This window comes from Eubalaena glacialis, chromosome 14 (genome assembly GCF_028564815.1).
Source record: "Eubalaena glacialis isolate mEubGla1 chromosome 14, mEubGla1.1.hap2.+ XY, whole genome shotgun sequence".
NCBI lineage: Eukaryota > Metazoa > Chordata > Mammalia > Artiodactyla > Balaenidae > Eubalaena > Eubalaena glacialis.
Window position 1 is genome coordinate 55,800,116 of NC_083729.1, and position 20,830 is coordinate 55,820,945.

Consider the following 20,830-nt stretch of genomic DNA (forward strand, 5'->3'; position numbering starts at 1 on the left):
AACCCTTATCAACCTTGAGCACCAGAGGAATCTCCAAAACAAACCTTGCTAATACTAGTCCTTATCTTCCAGTAGTTTCCCCATATATTTGCCTTCCCACTATTTGCCCTTTGCCTCAAAGTCCTTTTCCTTTGTCTTGTGACTTCTCTAAAATTTTATCTTTTGTTCTTTTGTCATCTCTGTGTGCTCCAAGTGTATGTGCAATGCACATGTTAATAAACTTGTTGGGTTTTCTCTTGTTATTCTGTCATTTTCAGTCTAATTTACAGAGCCCCAGCCAATGAACCTAAGATGGATAGAGGGAAGGATGATTTTTTTTCCTCTCCTACTCCAGCAGTTTGGGAGGACTAGAAAAGTTCAGAAGAGCTGGTTGCCCCTGCTTCTGATCTGATGGGCCTTGAGATAGACAGATAGATAGATAGATAGATAGATAGACAGACAGATAGATAGATAGATAGATAGGCAGGTAGATAGATAGATAGATAGATAGATAGATAGATAGATAGATAGGCAGGTAGATAGATAGATAGATAGATAGACAGATAGATAGATAGGTAGGTAGATAGATAGATAGAAAGATAGATAGATAGGTAGATAGAAGCCGGAAAGGAGAATTCAAAGGAACTGGAAGCTTTCCACATCTTGAATACTGATCTCAGTGGGAGTTACCCAGGTGCAAACATTCGTCAAGCTGTATATTTACAATTCATGTGCTTTGTTATATCTAAATTATATCTCAATTAAAAAATACCAATGGCCAACAAAAACTCTAGATTTAAGTGGTCTGGGGCAGGGATTGGGCATCAGTATTTCTAAAGTTTCCCAGTTAGCTCTAATATTGTAGCCAGTTTCAAGAAACACAAGTAGGGGCCTCACAGCATATCCTGGTAGGGACTGGCTAGTGAGTGGTCTACGCCTGAACTTTGGCAGCAGGACTAGCCTCTGTGGACTAAGTGAAGTCCAGGGGTTAGAGAGCAACTCATGGGGTGGGGGAGAGGAGCATTATAATTTGTGAACTCCCACCTGTCTCCCTCTATTCTTCTAAGACCATGCAAATCAGCTTTGCAAATCCATCCTTCAGGCCACTGCCAGAGACCCATCAGCTCTGCCTAGACATCTGAACCCCAGTGGCAAGGAACACCTATAGTAAAAACCAAAATTCCAAGGCTTCAGCCCCCAGGGCCTCTGGCCAGAACATCACCTCGTGGAAAGCCAGGGAGCCAGAGGCTTACGACTGCAGGAAATCAAGGCCCACAGCTTAAACCTGGCACCTAGATACATGGCCTGCAAGGAAGCGGGTACACAGTAAGGCAGATGGTGGGAGGACACAGACATTTCCAAGGACCCTGGAGAAGAATGAGTGAGATGATTTTGGCTGGGGAGCCCTGAGTAAATGCAGTGTAAAAGCTTTGTGACTATGGCCTGGGGAGTCATTGGAATGAGTATTTATGGTTCTATTTTTCATTGTGCTTGGCTAAGAGGCTTCAGAAATGATGTCTTTTGGCACCAGAAGCCTTGCACCAACCAGCATATCTCTAAATTAAGTAGTGAAGCAGACAGGCTTTGAGTTACTGGACACTAATTTCATGCCTCAGCATGAAAATTCAAGCTTCTTAGAACAAGTTCTCACAATTAGACATTTAAAAATATCTAATGAATACCAGTGAAGAAAAAAAATGAAGTGATGTCTACTCAAGTAGCTGTTTAATGGCAGAAAAAGAGAGTGCAGAGTTCATCTGCAGGGCAGCCCATGACAGAGAACCCCCTTCCCTTCCTTGAAGGTCAGAGCCACCCTAAACCATGTCCAGTTTTCCTGAATAACTTTCCAATCAGTGAGTGGGGATGCAGGGCCCAGGCCAGCCACCCTAGCTGCCATCCCTGGACACACTGTCCCCCTTGTAAACCCAGAGAAGAGTAGCTCTGCTTGGATTCATTTGGACACAGAAAGACTCATCCAGCTGCTACTCGTCACCCCACACAATGGGACAAGGTATGACTTTGTTATAAGGTAAAATCATGATTTCCATAAAAATATAAAAAATGAACACACATTAAAGAGTTTGCTTTGCTCAAATGATATGATGGAAACAGGCAGATAGATGTTATGACTGATGCCGAAACTCGGCCTCTGTGTACCAGTGCCAAATTGAATCTTGGATACAGTTTTGGGTGCAGTAGAAAAGGATAGCCTTATTGCTTTGCCGGGCAAAAGTGGACACAGCAAGCTAATGCCTTCAAAACTGTGTGTCCCAGAGGGACTTGGTGAGTTTTATAGCAATGGTTCAAGGGCGGGGTTGCTGATAAGGATCAGGGTGTGTGAAGGGCCTGCATTCCTTTAATCTGGCCTCAGGTGGTCTCCTGATGAGCTTCTGTGGTTCTCAAGGTTACCTTCTCTCTGGAATGAAGAATGCTTCATCAAGTAGTTAACATCTTCCATTTGTTGGGGGTTTTAGTTCTGTGGAAGAGTGCAAAGATATTGTTACGTGTATCCCTTAAGGCAGAACCAGGACCCTGCCCCAAGGCTGCACTATTGTTTCTTGACTACTCCTCCCTTGTCTCAGCATCCCCACCCTTCCCTGTTTAGCAACTGTTTGAACCTACCTTTTGGAACTCAGGGAAGGTCTTGGAGACTTATGAGGGCTATTCCCTACAATCAAGAAAAGCGGGACACAGAAAGGCTCTGTGCCCAGGAGCCCCACAGGGGCCTGCTCAGTTTCATAACTGGTTCAAAGGAAAAGTAGAAACAGCACAAATTTACAGGGAGTTCTAATGTTGAGATGAATTGCAAATGAAGACAGAAGTGTTTTTTTTCCCTGCCAGTGCAGTGGGGGTGGGAACAAGTCGAATAAGTCAAATCTCTACCAGATAGGATACAATATACATATCTATCAATTACATACAATTTACAGAGTTGAAAAATAGCTTAAAGACAATGGATGGAGCTTGAATCTCATAACCTTCGAGGGTGTGCATGATACATACAGATGATTTAGTTTTCCGCTGAAACACAAAATTGTTTCTACATAAAGTTTCTACATAACCTAAGGGAGACCCCCTTCGCTTGGTGAATGCTTCCCTAACACCAGCTCCTTTGAGCTTACACCATACTCATGGCCTCCCCACCTGGCAGGTGAGGCTGGGAGCAGAAGCTCATTTGACAATAGGTGTAAGGAGAGTTAAGGACTTAGGTTCCAGGTGTGACTCATCATTAACTAACAGCAGGAACAGCATGGCCTTACTCAAGTCACCTAAATCTCTAGGTCTCTGCCTTAAAATGAGAGCCAATGATTATGGGTGTTCTCTAAGGTTTCTATAGCTGTAAAGTTCTAGAATTCCAGGGAATAAGAAGTTGATGTTCATAAACCTTAAACTAGCCCAGGTTGATTGATTTGTGCCGCCCACCATGGCAGTCACTGCCCTGGGGTTACCCGGGAAGTAAGGTACTATCCGTAGGCTTCTTCCTTTGTTTGTTTGGTATTCTTACCCACGCTCTCCCACCACCACTCTAACAGTTTGGGTCCCTGATCAGTACTGTCTTTTTGACTGACTGAGAAGATCTCTTTCCTCTTTTTACGTGGTTTTCCAGGAAGTGAGTAGCTGGAGGGCGAGCCAGCTCTTTGGACCATCTCTCTTTCCAGTACAGATTAGGTGTTTTCCTCCAGCAGCGGGCCTGCGAAACAACTCCAAACAACATCCGAAGAATCCTCAGACAGGCTCGGGCTTCACACCCTGGGGAGCCACGAACCACCGCAGGAACGACGACCAGGACACGTGCCACTTAAAGGGCGCACCCAGCAGGCCCCTCCGCTGCGCAGGAAAAAGCGGGAGTCACCCTGGGGGCGGGGCGAGGTGGGTGCTGGAGGCCCCGGGAGCAATTAACGTGACCACTCTCGCGTGGGTCTGGGACCGGGGCTGGGCAGGCTGGCGGCTCGGCCGGCGGTGGAAAGCACCCGGGAAACCAAATTCGCACCCGGTTCCCCCTAGCACGGAGCCTCCTGGCCCCAGGAGCGGGAATAGGAGGGGCCAAACAGGGGTGGGGCTGGGGGGTGGGGGCGAAGAATCTAGTTTCCAGTTGCTTCAGTCCTAAATTCTCCCCGCCAGGAAAGATGCTAATGAAAGACCAATTGTGTGGCCGGAGTGTTTTCTTCGGACTTCTGCCCAGGGAACTGGATAAGAAGCCAAGAAGCAAGGTCACCAGCCCCATCCTATGGCAACATGGCAACACCTTTTGCTCGCTACTGACCCCTCCTGGGGGCATGGGGCCAGCTAGTGGAGGGCCGGAAGGCAGTTAAATTAGACCTGGATGCGACTATTGGGTTCTTAAACCCGACATCTGTTGGAGGATGGAGCCTACCTACACTTCAGGCCACAGATTCAGAGGCTCAGACCTTGGCAATTCCCTTTCCTCCAAGCGGGCCCCCAAACCTTTCACACAGGACGGCTCTTTTGCATGAATCTCCCTAACACTTTGTCCCGGGGAAACCAAACGGGGAGGGGGCATCGAGGACCTTTAGGAGAATGAAGTGAACATAGTTAGGTGTTAGCAGCGTCACCCTACCAGTGGAGCAAGGGGTGGATTTGGGGCCAAGGCTAGTGTCAGCCAGGGGTCCTTAACCGTTATTTTTGGATATCCTGATAGGTGCTGACCCCAGCAGGGGCTGCAGCAATAACCCCATTGGCTGCAGGCGGGCAAGGGCAGCGGGTGGGTGGAGACAAGAGGATGTGGCCTCCTGGTGGGTTGGATGGAGTAGGGGCTGTAGAGGAGAGACTAGCACCAGCTCTCCCTCCACACCCTTCTTGCCCCTAGAGGGTTGATTTTTGCTGGCAAGGTAAATGTTGCCAGCCTTCTGGCAAAATGGGATTCTAAGCAGAAGGGCAAGCGAGTGTGGGGCACGGAAAAGGGAATGAATTTTGATGTGAATATGTTGAGAGATGGGTTAACTGGAGTGGCTGAGGAGGACTTTGGCATGAGTCTATTCAAAGCCCCGCTTGGCCACTCCCAGGCTGTGACCTTGCATAAGATGTTTTGTCTCTGAGCCTCAGAGACAAAGAGAGAGAATACAACACCAACTTTATGAGGTTTTTATTTTTTGTTTTTAATGATTAAATGATTTTAATTGCTTAGTGCCTCACAGTTCAGGAAATAAAAGCTTGGGGGGAAAAAAAAAGATGAGTGCTAGGCAACTAAATGCTATAAAAATAACTGCATTGCTTGTTTCTATGAGCCAGACATTATACTAAGCATTCTACATAATCTCATTTAATCTTCTCAGCAGCTCCATAAGGTAAGTACATTATGATCTCTGGCTTACAATTGAGGAAAATGAAGCACAGAGAGCTTAAGATACCTGACCCAAGTCACACAGCTAATAAGTGGTAGAGCCAGGACTCAAACCTGGATCTGTCTGACTCTAAAACCATGGACCTTAATGATCACACTGATGGCTTCACAACACATGCAGATCAAAGCATAGAAGAAAGATCTTGGTCTGAGCTACAGATTGAGGAGTTGTGGGAATTTGATAATAGTTGAAACCATGGTTATAGATGGAATGATCCAAAAGAAGTGTATACAGTTGAGAAGGAGAGCAGGAAACACCAACATTTACAGTGCAGACAGAGAAAGAGAAGCCCTAGACAGAGACTGAGCAGGAACAGCCAGAGAAGTACGAGGAGATGAGGCCGAAGACGAGGCCAGTCTTCAAGGAGGGGGTGGTCGATAGGGGCACACTGGGCAGCCAGCTGTGGCTTGAGACAAGGTCCAGTAGTGGGTCCTTGGAGAGTTTGGCAAAAGCAGTGGTGGAGCAGAATCCAGGTTGAAGGGAGAATTAGGAACAGACAGCAAGTGAGACTTGTATTGTCATGGAGGGAGGGAGAGAGTGTAATAGCTAGAGGTGGGTGCAGAGGAAAGTAGGGGTGGCCTCTGAATTTCTGATGAATGCACTGGGATGGAGAAAGTCTTCCTCCAGAAGCAGGAAAGAAGATGCATTCTGAGCAAGAATGCAGGAAGATGAGGGGCTTTACGGGCAATGGTCTCTCTTTTCTCTGTGAAATTGGAAGCCAGCTGCAAAGGGAGTATGGCGGGAGCTGGGTAGGCAGGTTGAGAGCCACAGTGAAGATTTGAAACCAACACTGTGATGAAAGGGGTGGATGGTGTCAGGCTAGCCAGACTGTGTAATAGGACTCCCAAGCAGGGATAAGCTAAGGTGGAGACTGGAGACAATGCATTGGGAATGGCCACTGATCATTGTTGGGTAGTTTCCCCAACGGCCTCACCAGTCACTGTTAGGGCCACCCACCAACCATTTATCCAGGATAATTCTAGTTTCAGCACTTAAAGTCTAGAACCCCAGGAAGCCCCTCAGTCTCAGGCAAAGCTGGACGACACTTTGTTTCCCTAGCTCAGGGGTGGGGGAGCAGCAGTGATAGAGTTGGATTGACCTGTGGTTGGGGACTTAGTGGGTAAGTATGCAGGAGCTGGTGAGGAGTGAGGGTTGGAGGGAGCTGGCCAGAGAAGGGTGAAGGTGAACTATTATGCAAGAATTCTGGGATGACACGAAAGACAGTAATGAAGGGGAAGAGTAGATAGAACTGGAGAAGCTGGAAGGGTCATGAGACTAGAGTTCCTGATTAGAGTGGAGAGTGGGCTAAATGGGGAAAAAGGATTTCAAGAGCTGAGAGGAGGAAGTGAGAATGCTTCAGGCTGCAGGTAACAAAAAGCTGACTCAAACTAACTTAATGTGGAAATGTATTAAGTAACATAACAGGAAGGGCAGGATTCAGGGTGGTTGATTCAGTGGCTCAACGATGTAATCAAAGAATCAAGTTCTTTCCATCTCTCTGCCCTGCTACCTTCATTGTTGGCTTTATCCTCAGACTAGAGGCAAAATGGCCACTTCCACACATGACAATGTCCAGAGTAAAAAGAAAGACCATCTCTTCTTATGAGTTTCTCTTAGAAACAAGGATATTTTTCTCAGAGGTCCCCTAGTGGACTTTCCTCCACCTCTCATTAGCCAGGACTGGGCCACATGCTCATTCTAGAACCAATTGTTGGCAAGATAGGCGAATCAAACTTACTCTGGAGCATGCCATCTTCCCCGAGGCACGTGGCTGCATAGGGGAATGAGTAGATCTTGAACATAATTAGAGTTCTGTTAGAAAGAAAGAAGTGGGGAGGACTTCCCTGGTGGGCCAGTGGTTAAGAATCCGCCCTCCAATGTAGGGGACGCAGGTTCAATCTCTGGTTGGGGAACTAAGATCCCACATGCCGCAGGGCAACTAAGGCCGCGTGCCGCAACTACTGAGCCCACGTGCTCTGGAGCCCGCCCAAAACTAGAGAAAAGCCCATGCACTGGAACGAAGAGCCCGTGCGCCGCAATGAAAGATCACGCATGCCGCAACTAAGACCCAACGCAGCCGAAAATAAAGTAAAAAAAAAAAGAAAGAAAGAAAGAAGTGGGGTTGGTTGCTGAGTGCAAAACCAGCAGTGTCCATCACAGAGGCAGCAGTGGGTAAGTGGGATATGAATGCTATGATGAATATTCAACTTCAGTTCAACTTTGTTTTTTATCTGCTCAAATTCTTACTGGTTCTCTTCTGCCTATGAGATACATTACATACTCACTGGCTCTAACAAATATTGCAGTAAACCTTCTATTATTTTTTCCTAAAAATCCTCTGCTCTGGCCAAAGCATGACAACCCCCTAATCCTGGAACACACCTAGTATTTTCCTACTTCCTCACCTTTCCCAGTCCTTGGAATATAATCCCCCCATCCCGCTCACCTGTTAGCAGATAGCCAGACCGTATCCACCAATCAGGGCCTAGCCCAAACCCAATCGCCTAGTCTATAACCACATAATATTTGTGCCCTGAAGACCCTTCAAGACCATCCAGTCTGGCATCATCTGTCTTCAGGGATCTCCCTGTGTAGACATAGCTCCTGGAGAGTGGGTCCAGTTTTATACTTCTCAGGGGTCCTCTTAGTCCCCAGCACAATGGCTGGTACACACAACAGGTGCTCAGTAAGTACTTATCGACTGACAGATTCGTCAATAACTGCTCACAGACTGAGGAGTGTGTGTAACCTGCCCTCCTTTGAATCTGCAGACGGGCTCTCAGGAGAGAGCGCGGAGGAGGTGGGGAGAACAGGCTGGCTGTGAGCCAAGGAGGCACTGCTGGGCAACCCTGGGATGTCAGGGTGGGAAACAAGAGCGATTACAAAGCTGAAAGGCCTGGAAATGATCACTTCTCAAACGGACACATTAAACGACAAATTATAACCCTAAACTGTCTTCTGAGATACACTTTGGTATCATCTCTGCTAAAATGAGTGCACCTGCTACCACCCCAAAACTGGCCATTTTTATCCCAGCCATTAAGGTCGGGATCTTTGGTGGGAGAGAAATGAACACGCATCCTTGGAATGGCCCACAGAGACCTCCCCGAAAGCCGCCTTTCCCTGCTGGGGTGGGCGGGGGGAGATTAGGAGGGCGGGTAGCAGAGCACTGGGTGGAGAGGACCCTTTTATTCTTTTTTTTTTTTTTTTTTTTTAAATTTTTATTTATTTATTTATTTATTTTTATTTATGGCTGTGTTGGGTCTTCATTTCTGTGCGAGGGCTTTTCTCTAGTTGCGGCAAGTGGGGGCCACTCTTCATCGCGGTGCGTGGGCCTCTCACTATCGTGGCCTGTCTTGTTGCGGAGCACAGGCTCCAGACGCGCAGGCTCAGTAGTTGTGGCTCATGGGCCTAGTTGCTCCGCGGCATGTGGGATCTTCCCAGACCAGGGCTCGAACCCGTGTCCCCTGCATTGGCAGGCAGATTCTCAACCACTGTGCCACCAGGGAAGCCCCCCCTTTTATTCTTGAGGCAGCAGCAGCAGCAAGATGAGATCTGGATTTCCCCTGTTGATTCTGGATTTCCAAAGAGCCTGAAGGTTCCCGAGGGCTGTGGATCCACCCTAAACTTCGTGGCTAGGTCTCGTTTTAGTGATTAGTGGTCCTGGCCAGGCTCGTTGGTTTTGATGGTTAATTAACCAGTGAGTAAGCATTTATTGAGAGCCTGCTTATTGGGGGACCCCAGAACAAGCATAGGAGAGGATCCCCTAAGAGGAGTTCACGGTGTGGTCGAGGCCTTGAGGTTAATGAACACCTGCAACAATGAGAAGATGATGTGACAGTAATGATCTGTGTGGCTCAGACTGCCCCGGTCTTCCCAGCAGCATCTGCCTCCAAATTCTCTTCAAAGACTTCATTGCCCCCACTGCTGGGGTGGATGCCACCAGCCGGGAGAGGAAGAGGTGCTTCTCCTGGTTACAGGGTTGTAAGGGGAGAAACAGGGAGCGGCAAGGCCATGTTCTAGTCTTAGGGGGCAGCCACTTGAGGAAGAAACAAACCTAAAGAGAAAAACATACCAGGGAGCGCCAAGCAGGGATAGACGGACAGATGGAGTTTAAGTCCCTAGTCGACCAGGGCGCCCCAGGGCTGCTGGCGCCAGCTTGGAACTTTCATCAGATTGGTTGTGATGGGGTTCAGGACACCCTACCCCAAACTATGGCATCTTGGCATATTGAATATTTTAAGCTGAAGGAGTTTGAGAAAATGGCAGAGCAGGAAGTTTACTCTGACCCCACCCCCGCCCCTTCTTCCCTGAAAAAAGTCATAAAATCCTCATGTGAGAGGTGCCCTCCCTACATCTGGAGGAAAGGAGCACCCTTATCTCCAAAGACAAGAGGACACCAAGAAGCATCCTAATAAACAGGCCTTGCTAGGTGTTCCCTAGTTTCCTACATTACTTCCTACTCCTTAAGCTGTCCTCTTCCTCCATGACTGCCCACTCCTCATCAAACCTAGCGTAAAATACTCAGCTCCAACTCTTTCTTTGGGTCTTCATTTCCTTATGAAGGCTTCCATGTCATGTAAAACTTAGATTAAATAAATCTGTATGCTTTTCTCCTGTTAATCTTTCTCAGTTTAATTTGCAGACCCAGCCAGGGACCCTAAGAGGGTCAAGAAAAATGGTTTCCTCCTCTGCAGCCCCTGCAGTTACATGAGACAACACATTCTCCCCTTTCTCCTTTAAGCCAGGGCAGGCCAGGTCCCCGTGCTGTGCCGTCAGAGGAGCCCCAGGAATGAACACCCAGCACCTGTGCGGCGAGGGCTGGAGTAATTCCAGGGGTCAGCCCTGAAGGAGGGAGAGGAGGCATGAGCAGGGACAGTGGCCAGAAAGGCCAGAGCGGGGGGTCTGAGAGGGTGACTGTGGAGGCTAGGGCCCAGCTGGGTAGAGCGTGTGGGTGAACCCTTGCTTCAGGGATCCCTGCGAGGGGAGCCTGAACTTCTGCTGAGGGAGGCGGGACCCTGACCGGCCAGCCTGGCCTCAGAGCTCGGCAGGAGGCCAGCAGCTGTTTGACTGGCCCCCCTGGCACACTCTTTCCACACAGTAATCCCTTTCCCTTTATAATGCAGAGCTGGGGCTACACACTCAGATTATATACCATGACTAACCAGCAATGTCATCCTATAGCTGGCCTCATTTCACATTCATATTTTGTCCTCATCCCCTCCAACCCATTCTATCCTTTCTGCTTCCTTCTAACCCTCAGCTTTTCTTATTTCCCATTTTTAAAATGTCTGAAAATTTGCTCACCATTGAGACCTTCACCCTGGGCAGCAGGAGTGACAGCTAAAGGACCCTAAATATGACTTTTCAAAATAAGTATTGGACACCCCAGCCAGCAGCTTCTGAATTTCAAACCAGACAAAGGCAAGGTTCTGGATGTTCTCATGGCAACCCTGATTTACATACCAGAAGGAGCCTTCTGGATTGCCAGCTGGATCCTGGGTGGTATTCTCGGGGCAATGTTTGCATCAAAGTCCTGCTTGCCAGCCCCCTCGGGGACCTGCTGGGGCCTGAGACAGCCCTCCACCTCCTCCCTGCTCCACCCAACCTCTGACTCTTCCCGACCTTGTCCTTCCTGCTGCACCAAGGCGGGGCCCCGCCAGCCTCCCCACCTCAGCCCTCTGTGACTCAGTGGAAGCCGGTGACCACGTCCCTTCACCCCACCCACACTCCATTCCGATGGCCAGCTCACTTCCTGACACCCGACCACCACGCACAGGCCTCTGCCTAGAGTAAATAGTCCTCTCTGTGGGACGATTTACGACCAGGGCCAGCCCTGTATGGGAAGGGGCCACGTGCATCTTAGCCTCCAAGGGCACGCCTGCCTCTGCACAGCTAATTGCTAGCCTCTGTGAATCTTCCTTTTGAACCCTGACTGACCTGGGATGTTTTGTTGAAGGGAACTAGAGATTTATTCTTCAGTGTGCTACCTAGCACAGTGCTGGCTCGACACGTGTTGAAAGAAAAGAGTCTTTAAAAAAGAGAGATTAATAAATGGAGAGTAATTTAGGGGCCCCCCCAGGCTTCCCCAGGACCTGACAGATTCTACCACCTCCATAAGGGCTTATTCCGGCCAGATTAAAGGTGGAGTTGGTGATACCTGGGCTGACGCCCCAGCTTTGCCACTCTGAGGTCTCAGGCACATTGTAAGACCCACCTAAGCCTCCAGTTCCGTATTTCATCAATTCCAGGATGTGCTGTTTCTCTCCTTTTAGACTCGGAAACCAGGATATGTCTTTCAATTAATTCAGCAGTAGGAAATTGTATTTCTGTTGTAATTGTAATTACAAGGGGAATTGTAATTCCCCTTCCTACAGGAGGAGCCCAGGGGTGGCCATGTGACTTGCTCTGGCCAATGGAGTGTGAAGGGGAGTGATGTGTCACTTCCAGGCTGAAGCTTTAGAAGGTTCACCTCAACAGCCAGCAAAGTTCCAGATGGAGGCTGTCCTGTGTGCCTGGATCTTGCAGTGAAGGTGATAGGAGCTAAGCCGTAGCCAGAGGGCATTTAAGGAGAGAGAAGCATAAACCTTCCTTCTTTAGCCATGGAACTTTCGGATTCTATGTTTTGATAGCACAGTCTAGCATATCTTGACTGGTACTGCATCTTCCAGTTAGTTGACAGGCTTTTTTCTTTCTTTCTTAGTGGTCCATAATGGTGCAACCCACGATTGAGGCTGGTGTGGATTCAATGGGACCCAGTAGAACCTCTCACAGGCTGAATGAGTGAATCCATTTGAACCACTTAGCACAATGTCTTGCCCACAGTGAGTGTTCTATTCGTTAGTCATTGTTATATTTCCAGCCCTCTAGAAATATGTTTGCTAGGAGTTTGGTTTAGTGATCTGATGACACAGAAAGTTGGCAGCCCCCTCAGATCCCTTGTGGAATGAGAAAGGGTATAAATAAGTTCAAGTAAACAAGAATGTGGCTTGGGCACTTGCTGTTGTAGGCTCTTTGAGGGTGTAGGTGTTTGGGGAGGTAACTAAGAATGCTGCCTTTCTTCTCATGAATTAACAGTTTATCGTCTGGGATGTGAGAAGGTGGAAGAAACTACTCAAGCGTACAAGTTTTTGGTGCAGCAGAATGAAGAAACGCCATACTCTTTGAGATGGAGCAAATATAAGAAACTTAAATTTTTGCAGAATTAGGAATGGCTCACAGATCCATTCTGAAGATACCAGACTTCCAGCTAATTCTTTACATTTTATAATATACCCCTGTGCTTTGGAATAACTCTCTCCAGGAATTTTATAGCCAGCCCCTGCAGACCCAAAGGCAGTGAGAGTGTTCTGCATGCTGGGCTGGGCCGAAGGACAATGGGAAGGGCCACCAGCTCTGTCTCTGACGTTTCATAGCCACTGTCCGCCCCATCCGCATCCTCTCCCCTGCAGCTCATGTTACCTGCCTGCTACCTCCTTCACTCAGGAAGAAGACGAAAGGCATTTATCCTAAAGTATTAGTGACGTAAGCATTACTTCCTCAGGAGGATTTGTATTTTAAAAGCGAAACTAGAAAGTGAAAAAGAAAATTACAGGACAGTATGTAAGGCTGTGTTAGAGGTCTGTTAATTCCAAGAAATAGAAACTCACTCAAGTTGGCTTAAGTTAAAAAGGAAAGGAAAACAAGAAAGAAAGAAAAAAACTTACTAGAAATCTGGAATCTGCATGAAACTTGATTGCAGGTAGTGTGGTGTGGCCTCAAGGAACTGAAAAGTTCTCAGGCAATTATTCTCTTCAACTTTTTTTTTTTTGTAATTACCCCCCCCCCTCCAACTCTTTTTCACTCTCTGGGGTGTCCTGGTCTCTCATCTCTACTGCCTGTGTCTACCTCAGTCTTTTCTCTCAGCAGACAGCTTTCAGTCATCAGCTTGCGTGTGGCCCCGCCATGGCTGCCCTGAAATGGTGGCCTCAGAGAGATGGTGGGTTTTTTTGTTTTGTTTTTTTTGGCCACTCCGTGCAGCTTGTGGGATCTTAGTTCCCCAACCAGGGATTGAACCCGGGCCCTTGGCAGTGAAAGTACGGAGTCCTAACCACTGGACCACCAGGGAATTCCCAGAGAGATGGTGTTTTAGAAGTGGGAGTAGAGACCTTGCCAGAGACCCTTGTCATCCCACATGAACATGCAGAAGGCCTATCCAGTCACTGTGAGCGTTTTGTAGGCGTGGATGTCCATTCCCTCCTACACTCGAAGCCAAAGTTGATCTACATATCTGTCCACCCTTCTCTCCTCCACTTCACAATGTCCCCTATGGCGCTGAAGTGTGTCCTCTCTTTTCCCACCGCAATCACCCCTTATGCAACTACCTGAGAGCTCTTTCTAAAATGCAAAGCTAGCCCACCCCTTAGCTGTGTAAATCCTTTTCAGGCTCCCTGACCAAGGCAGGGAGACTCCCTCCCCCTGGGGCCACTTCCTTTATTTTCAGCCCCACCTTTTGCCTCCTCCCTTTCCCCAGATCCAGCCTCCAAGAAGCTTCTGCTCCCTGAGATGCCCTGCCGCCTCTTTGCCCACCTAGCAAACTCCTACTTTCCCTTCAATGCCCTGCTCAAAGCCACCTCCTCTGTGAAGCCTTCCTTGATTATCCACAGGCACAGGCCTTTTTTCTTTCTTTTCCTGTGATCCTTTGTTTACCCATCTCTGCCAGCAAGTCTGTCTTCTCTACCAGAGCAGGAACTCTTTCAGGGCAGGGATTAGGCTTTATTTGTGTCTGTACTAAGCCCAGAGACCGGCATCAACTAGGTGTTCAGTGTAAGGTAGTTGCAAGGCAGTGAAGCACTGGTGCTACCCACCTGGGTTCAAAGCCAGGCTCTGCAACCTACTGTGACTTAACATCTTCATGCCTCAGTTTCCCTACCTGTAAAAAGGGGATAATGATACTTCCTATCCCACACATTTTTGCTGAAGTTTAAATGAGGGAACATATGCAAAGTGTTTGTTACTCATGTATGAATTATTATTTTCTTCATTATTTCTGAATAAGGTGTTCAGCAGGAGGGTGGCACACAGAGCCTTGCAACAACTCAAGATTTTGTTTAGGAAAGACTATTGCCCGGAGACATGCAGGCTGATATTACTTCAAAATATTTTGTGGCAATGGCACGCTGGCCTGTCGTCTTCGTGGAGAGATTCAGGAAAGTTACAAAATACCATCTCTTTCCTGGAAGGATCTTGCATATTTCCTTACCTCTTGTCTATTTGCAAGGAGCACATTTAATAACCCAGATAAATTGTCACAAGAGAATTGGCTGGAAAGGGTTAATCCTGGATCCTTGGAAGGAATTAGGCCCTGGGGAAAGATGGGTTTCTAGGGATGGTAGAGAATAAGGCTTTCCTGCATCCATCCGAGGCGCCGGGAGGCATCGCCATGGTGATGCAGAGTGTGGGTCCACTTTGCATTTATGTGGGGCTTTGTATTTCTTCAATTCTGGTGAGGTTCAGTTGAACTACATTATGGAGGAAAGAGGCACAGAGAAAGGTAAATGCTTTGCTCAGCTAGGGTGGTATGGCAAGTTACTGGAAAGGCGGGGACTAGACCCCTGATTCATTCAATAACAAGTATCTATGCAGCCTGCTCTGTGCCAGGCCCAATTCCAGGTATGGAGGACTCAGCAGAAAGCAAGGCAGGGTCTCTGACCTAACAGGGCTGCAGGCAATAATCAAGGAAGCAAATATATGCCATATTTCTTTTTTTTCCTTTTTTGATGTGGACTATTTTTAAAGTCTTTATTGAATTTGTTACAATATTTCTTCTGTTTTATGTTTTGGTTTTTTGGCCGTGAGGCATGTGGGATCTTAGCTCCCTGACCAGGGACCGAACCTGCACCCCCTGCATTGGAAGGTGAAGTCTTAACCATTGGACCATCAGGGAAGTCCCAATATTTGCCATATTTCACTGATTCTAAGATCCTCCCCCCAACCCCCGCATTTTAAAATCTCTGAAATTGGAGCAAATACATCTTATAATCAGTGGCATGTCTTGAGAACATTTTTTCTTTCATAGTGATACATAAAATAATGATGCACCTTACAGTGGATGGCATCTGAGATTTAATAAAATGTAATATGATTCAGGTGATGGCATTCTAACTCTCCTTGTTACTGATTTATTTTCCTTCCAAGCAAGTTACAGTGGAGACCTGAAACCTGAAATGGACAAGGATTTCTCTAACTAATCTATTCCTGGGACTTGTTTAGAAATATTCAGCTCTCTCAGTTATGCTTCTGTGAATCCACCTTCCTTTGAAGCCAATGAGGATCCTGCCTGTTATCAGTAAAGAATTTGGCTGCAAATAAGAGAAAATCCAACCAATAGTGACTTACACTAACATACATAATCCTAGGGCTGGTGCAGCTGCTTAAATAAGTCATCACGTACCCAGGCTTCTTCTATCATTTGCTCTACCATCCTCAGCTCATGACTTTAATGACTTTAGTCCTCGCGGTCACAAGATGGCTGCTGTACTTCCTGGTCTCACATCCATGTTCCAGACAGGAAGAAGGAGGAAGGGCAAAGGGTTCATCATCCTTTTTTTTTTTTTTTTTTAAGTCAGGGAAACAAGCTTTCCTAGAAGTCTCATTTGGCTGACTTTGCCTACGACAGCATCTGCTCTGCCGAGGAAACAGAACAATGCAGCTCTCATGAGTGCATTGTGTACATATGTGTAATGGCACTGGTGGTGGGAATCAGAAGGAAGAGAGAATACATTGACTACCCTGAAGGGAAATCGCTAAACTGATTTGTCCCACCTGAAAATGTGACAGAAACCAGTCAACACACATTGAGACAAAGCTGGGTTTCTTCACACTTGCCTCCAAATATCCAGCCAGCACGAGGAACAGTATGGTCTCATGGACACTGGCCATATGTCACTAACCTCTTACTAGCGTCCAAATGAGAGGGAAATAAACATTCTACATCAGGGTAATGAACCCTCAAGTCTTGGAGCAGAGCTTCCGTTCTTCCTGGACAGACTGAAACCCCATTGAGAAGCTGAGTAACTCACAAGCGAAGAGGATTGCTAGATGAGGAGCCAAAGGATGGAGAAAGTCTCCTGAACCACATGCCAGGGTCCCGAGGACAGGATTCTGGTCTTGAGCAAGGTCAAGCTGGGTTCTCATATGAAGGGGAGGGAGAGAGGGGCTGGATCAGAGGAGGGCCCTGGGAGGGAGTTGTTGGCTGTCAAGGGAGCAAGTACATTAACAAAGGTGTCACCCTTTACCTCCTTAGCAGTCTGATGGTCTTGCTTTTCCATATATCTTTTCACCCTAGCTTGTCAACTAACACAGTAATGCAATTCCTTTTGGAAATGCTTGAAAATTATACACACACTCACAGACTTTGTTGCTACCTACAGCGGTAGATCGCAAAAATGGCGACAACCCTCCACCACTCCCTATGCTTACTGCTCTGCAAGATGGCTTTGCAGACCTTCCCAGCAAGAGCCACAGGCTAGTTCTCCACTCCTTGAATTCGGGCTGCCCAGTGACTCGCTTGGCCCAGAAGAAAGCAGTGGGTGTTATTTGTACAGTTCTGAGCCTAGGCCTCGAAAGAAGGTGCCTGCTTCTTCTCTCTCGGGAGCTCAGGTGAACGGGCCGGGCTAGCGTGCCGGAGAATGACAGGCCACCTGGAGCAGAGGAGCTGCCCCAGCTGAGGCCACTGCAGACCAGCCAGCCCCCAGCTGATGGGGCAGCAGACAGCAGAGCGTGAGTGAGCCAGCCTCATATGCCCAGCTGCACAGCAGTGAGCTAAGTCACAGTTGTTGTTTTAAGCCACTAAGTTTTGGCTGGTGAGTTCAACTGAAAGAGCGAACTGATAGGCTTACTGTGTGCCAGACACTGGCCGTGTACTTTATGTCATGGTCCTATTTCTTTAAACTATATCAGTACCTATCAATGTGTAGAATATGTGTTCTGGGAAGAAACAGTCCCCAGCCAGGCCCTCAGTTTGCTTCTGCGTGAAATTCTGATTGAATTTCTGTGTAGTTATTTGCTCCAAGGAGCTTTCAGGCTCTGACAAGAAGATCAGAATATCCTGCGATAACCCCCTCTCGTTCCTCAGTCTCCTGTCACTTAAAGGCGTGTGGAGTTATGGAATGGCACTCCAGTTGGAATCCATCCAACGTCTCATTCTGTCAGCAGCTCCTTGGGGACCTTCTTGCTGTTTTTAAGCATATGTAGGTTCCTAGATGTCAGGGACCAAGAGATGATCCTTTAGTGCACTTATCAGACAGTCCTAGGGAAACCGAGGGAAGAAGGCAAGCTACCCAATTCTTTCTATGCAGAAAGAAGTGGGAGTAGATGGATGGTGGTAACTTAAAGCACTTCGGCAGGATGACAGTCACCAAAGCAGTGACCATGGTAAGTGCCAATGTAGGGGACAGCCTCAGGCCAAGGAGCAAGGCATGGTCTCAGGCTGGTGGTGTTCCTTCCCGGGTGGCCGTACTCCGGTGTGGATAACCTCACTCTGGATCTTACTGTGGGATTCGAGGCACAGTTTGTCACAGCCCCTTGGGGTAACAGACACTTATTTAAAGTCAAGGTGTCTGCCAAAAGATAATAGCTTTAAATGTAAAATTACAAATCATTATGGGTAATATGATGCAAATTGCAAGAGAAGCACTGGCAGTGTTTTACTTTGATTTCATTTTTGCTTTTCTTTCATCGTGAGCCTTGTCTAAAGTTGCTGCTAGAGATACCTTATTCACACACCATTTACCCTTCAGCTATGGCATGATATTGTCCACTGGAGGAGGACATGAGTGGAGGCCAAGGGGTCTGTGGAAGAGTCCCTTTATCCACACAAACTGGGGTTATTTCTAAGAAACCCAGACTTAACTTTTTCAACATTGGTTTCTTCATTTACCCTCTGGGAAGTGCCTGGACATGTTCAATTTCCATTGGGAATTGGAAGTCAATTTTAATAGTTAATCCGAAAGGCATCCTTCATCAAATGCTAAGCGAAGGCTTTTAAATAACCAGTCGCTGGATTTGTTTCCTTTACCTTCTCAGGATCTCTGCTGGAGGAGGAAAGACTTATAAGCACTTGGTCCTTAGAAGGTTCAAACTTGAGTTTTGTGTTCTTTTTTCCCAAGGGACATGGAAAAATTGAAAAGTGGTCATTTCTCAACTGCTTTTCCTTATAGCCATGGGGAGGGAGAGACTGTTGGATCTAAGGTCTGTCTCCAAGCAGCAAAACCGGAAAAGAAAGGAATAAGCAGCAAAAAAAATTAAGAAGTGTTTAAAACACTCTTTGAAATGTTTTATAGCAAATTTCTTTCAAGGAAGGGGGTTCAAATGGGCTGACCATTTGGTCACTGAGAGAAGCCCTACCAAACGTATTCCCCCAAACAGTGGGTTTTTGACAAAGGTTTCTGGAGTTTTCAGGCTGAGAACTATCTCCTTGCCAGGCTGTGTGGGTCTTGCTTCATCTTCCTCTTTTTTTCAGCTCCCTCGTGGCCACCTGTTTCTGAGGAGCTCAGTTCTCATAATGACAAGGAAACCTAGAGGCTGAAAATAAAGCAGATTTCCCAGAATCTCAGGTACCGAGAGCGGAGAGGGGTGGGGACTTCTTGGACATGAGCTCACATTAACTGATGAAATGCTGTTCATGTGCCCACAGCTCTGTCCAGCTCCTGGTGACAGGGAAGGAAGCCAATTCCGCTGGGAAATACTGCAGAGGTTTTCACCATGTTTTCATGGGATGGGCCGAGCTTCCACACGCTGGAAACAAGGGCCAGACTCAAATGAGCCTGCAGCTGGGACTGTTTTTTTCTACTGAAAGTGCTCGATCAGTTCCTAACCATGGGAACTGCATTAGATCCATAGCCCCATAACTCTCATTTGGATGTTTGTCACCTGAGCACTTGAGGTCATCTGTGAACGAGGTCTGTCAGCCCAGGCATCGCCTCCCTGAGACCACTGGCTTCTGAAGTATACTTCGGATTGGTGTGAGACTTATCATTTCAAATGAAGCTTTGTAACTTGTCTGGATAGTCCTTAGCCCATTTCATAATACACAACCTACGAGCAAGGCGTCCTTGTTCTAGCCCAAGAAAATAATAATAGCAAACATTATGTATTAGTTTTCCATTGTCGTGTAATGAATTATCTCCAAACTTAACTGCTTCAAACAATAACCATTTATTACCTCACACAGTTTCTGTGGGTCAGAAATTCTCCTTAGCTTGGCAGATGCAGTTCAGGGTCTCTTACAGAAAGGTTTTAGTCACAGTATCAGCAGAGGATGCAGTCACCTGAAGGCCTGACTGGGGCTGGAGGATCCACTTCCAAGACGGCTCCCTCACCTGGCTGGCAACTTGGTGCTGCTGTCTCAGCTCCTAAACTATGTGAAGGTATTACTTTGATTAAATTTTTAAAATACATAGTCAACTAAGTAAATAAATATTCCCTAGGAGGGATCTAAAACCAAATTTCCCTACCGTTGTAATGTCGTCTGCTCTGCTTTATGCTGCCCCCTGTCTCCTCTGGGTACACATCTATCTCCCCCACTGAGCTGCACGTGCCTCACGGTCAGGAGCCTTGGGTTATTAATATTTCCAAAGCCCCCCTCTTCCTCCATTGCCCAGGAGTTTGCCCACCATGACACACACGGAAGGGGTTCAACACCAAAGAGAGTCAATAGAATTGCTTCCTACCTGTAGTCCATTCCACAGGGGGGAGGATGCTGATGCTGAGGAGACTCTCCATTAGAGTGAGCAGAAGCACAGATCTCCATTGTCATGGTTCGGTCCCCCCAGAGGGACTGATGACATCGGGGTGCCAAGAGGGGTGGGTGGTAGGAATGAAGGAACGGGAGCAGAAACCTCACTGATTTCTTTTCTAAGCTGGATCAGGGGCTTCACTCTGCCTGGAGTCCCGGGCAGAGTGGGCAGGTTTGAAGGTGGCTGGCCCTCTCAAACGCGGTCCTGAGGGCCGACCTGTGGCCCACCGCCATGGAGAAATCGATCCCTGGCTGAGCTGCGGGAGGCCCAGAGTGAAACAAACCTTTCTCATTTAAAAAGGAAAATGTGTTCTTTCCCACCCAGACTACTCCCCGTTGGTGCATCCTGCACAGGCGTTGGCAGGAAGGGGTGGGGGGAGGAAGAAAAAGAGGAAGGAGGGCATTTCCTCTCACAGACTGGGTTGCCAAAGCAACTGCTCTAAGATTCCTCTTCTCTGTGGGTCCTCCAGACAGTGTGGCCTGGCTACGTGTCCAGAAAAGACTTTCTCATGTGGCACTCCCATTCGAGAATGTACTTCCTCCCCGCTCTCTTTCCATGTCTCTGCTGCTGCTTGCCTACCCTTTCCAGGGTGGACACTTTCCTCCCTGCTCTCCACTTCGGCCAGGCTGGTTCGTCTTTCAAGGCCTGAGTAAGTCAGGACTCCTTTGGCTGCCCAGGAAAGAAACCCACTTCACATGGGCTTAAACTAGA

The 20,830-nt window shown here is 47.6% G+C and overlaps 1 long non-coding RNA gene across 2 annotated transcripts; it reads right to left on the reverse strand.

Annotated features, from left to right (window-relative positions):
* Positions 1-1,715: 1,715 nt before the first annotated feature.
* Positions 1,716-20,531, reverse strand: LOC133105352 (uncharacterized). 2 transcript variants are annotated; one of them, XR_009703839.1, is made up of 3 exons: positions 20,054-20,531; positions 19,546-19,740; positions 1,716-2,455 (listed from the first exon to the last, which is right to left on the reverse strand). It is a non-coding gene; the product is annotated as an uncharacterized LOC133105352 (long non-coding RNA). The 2 variants fall into 2 exon arrangements; XR_009703840.1 differs by lacking the exon at positions 1,716-2,455 and adding an exon at positions 19,393-19,440.
* Positions 20,532-20,830: the final 299 nt, after the last annotated feature.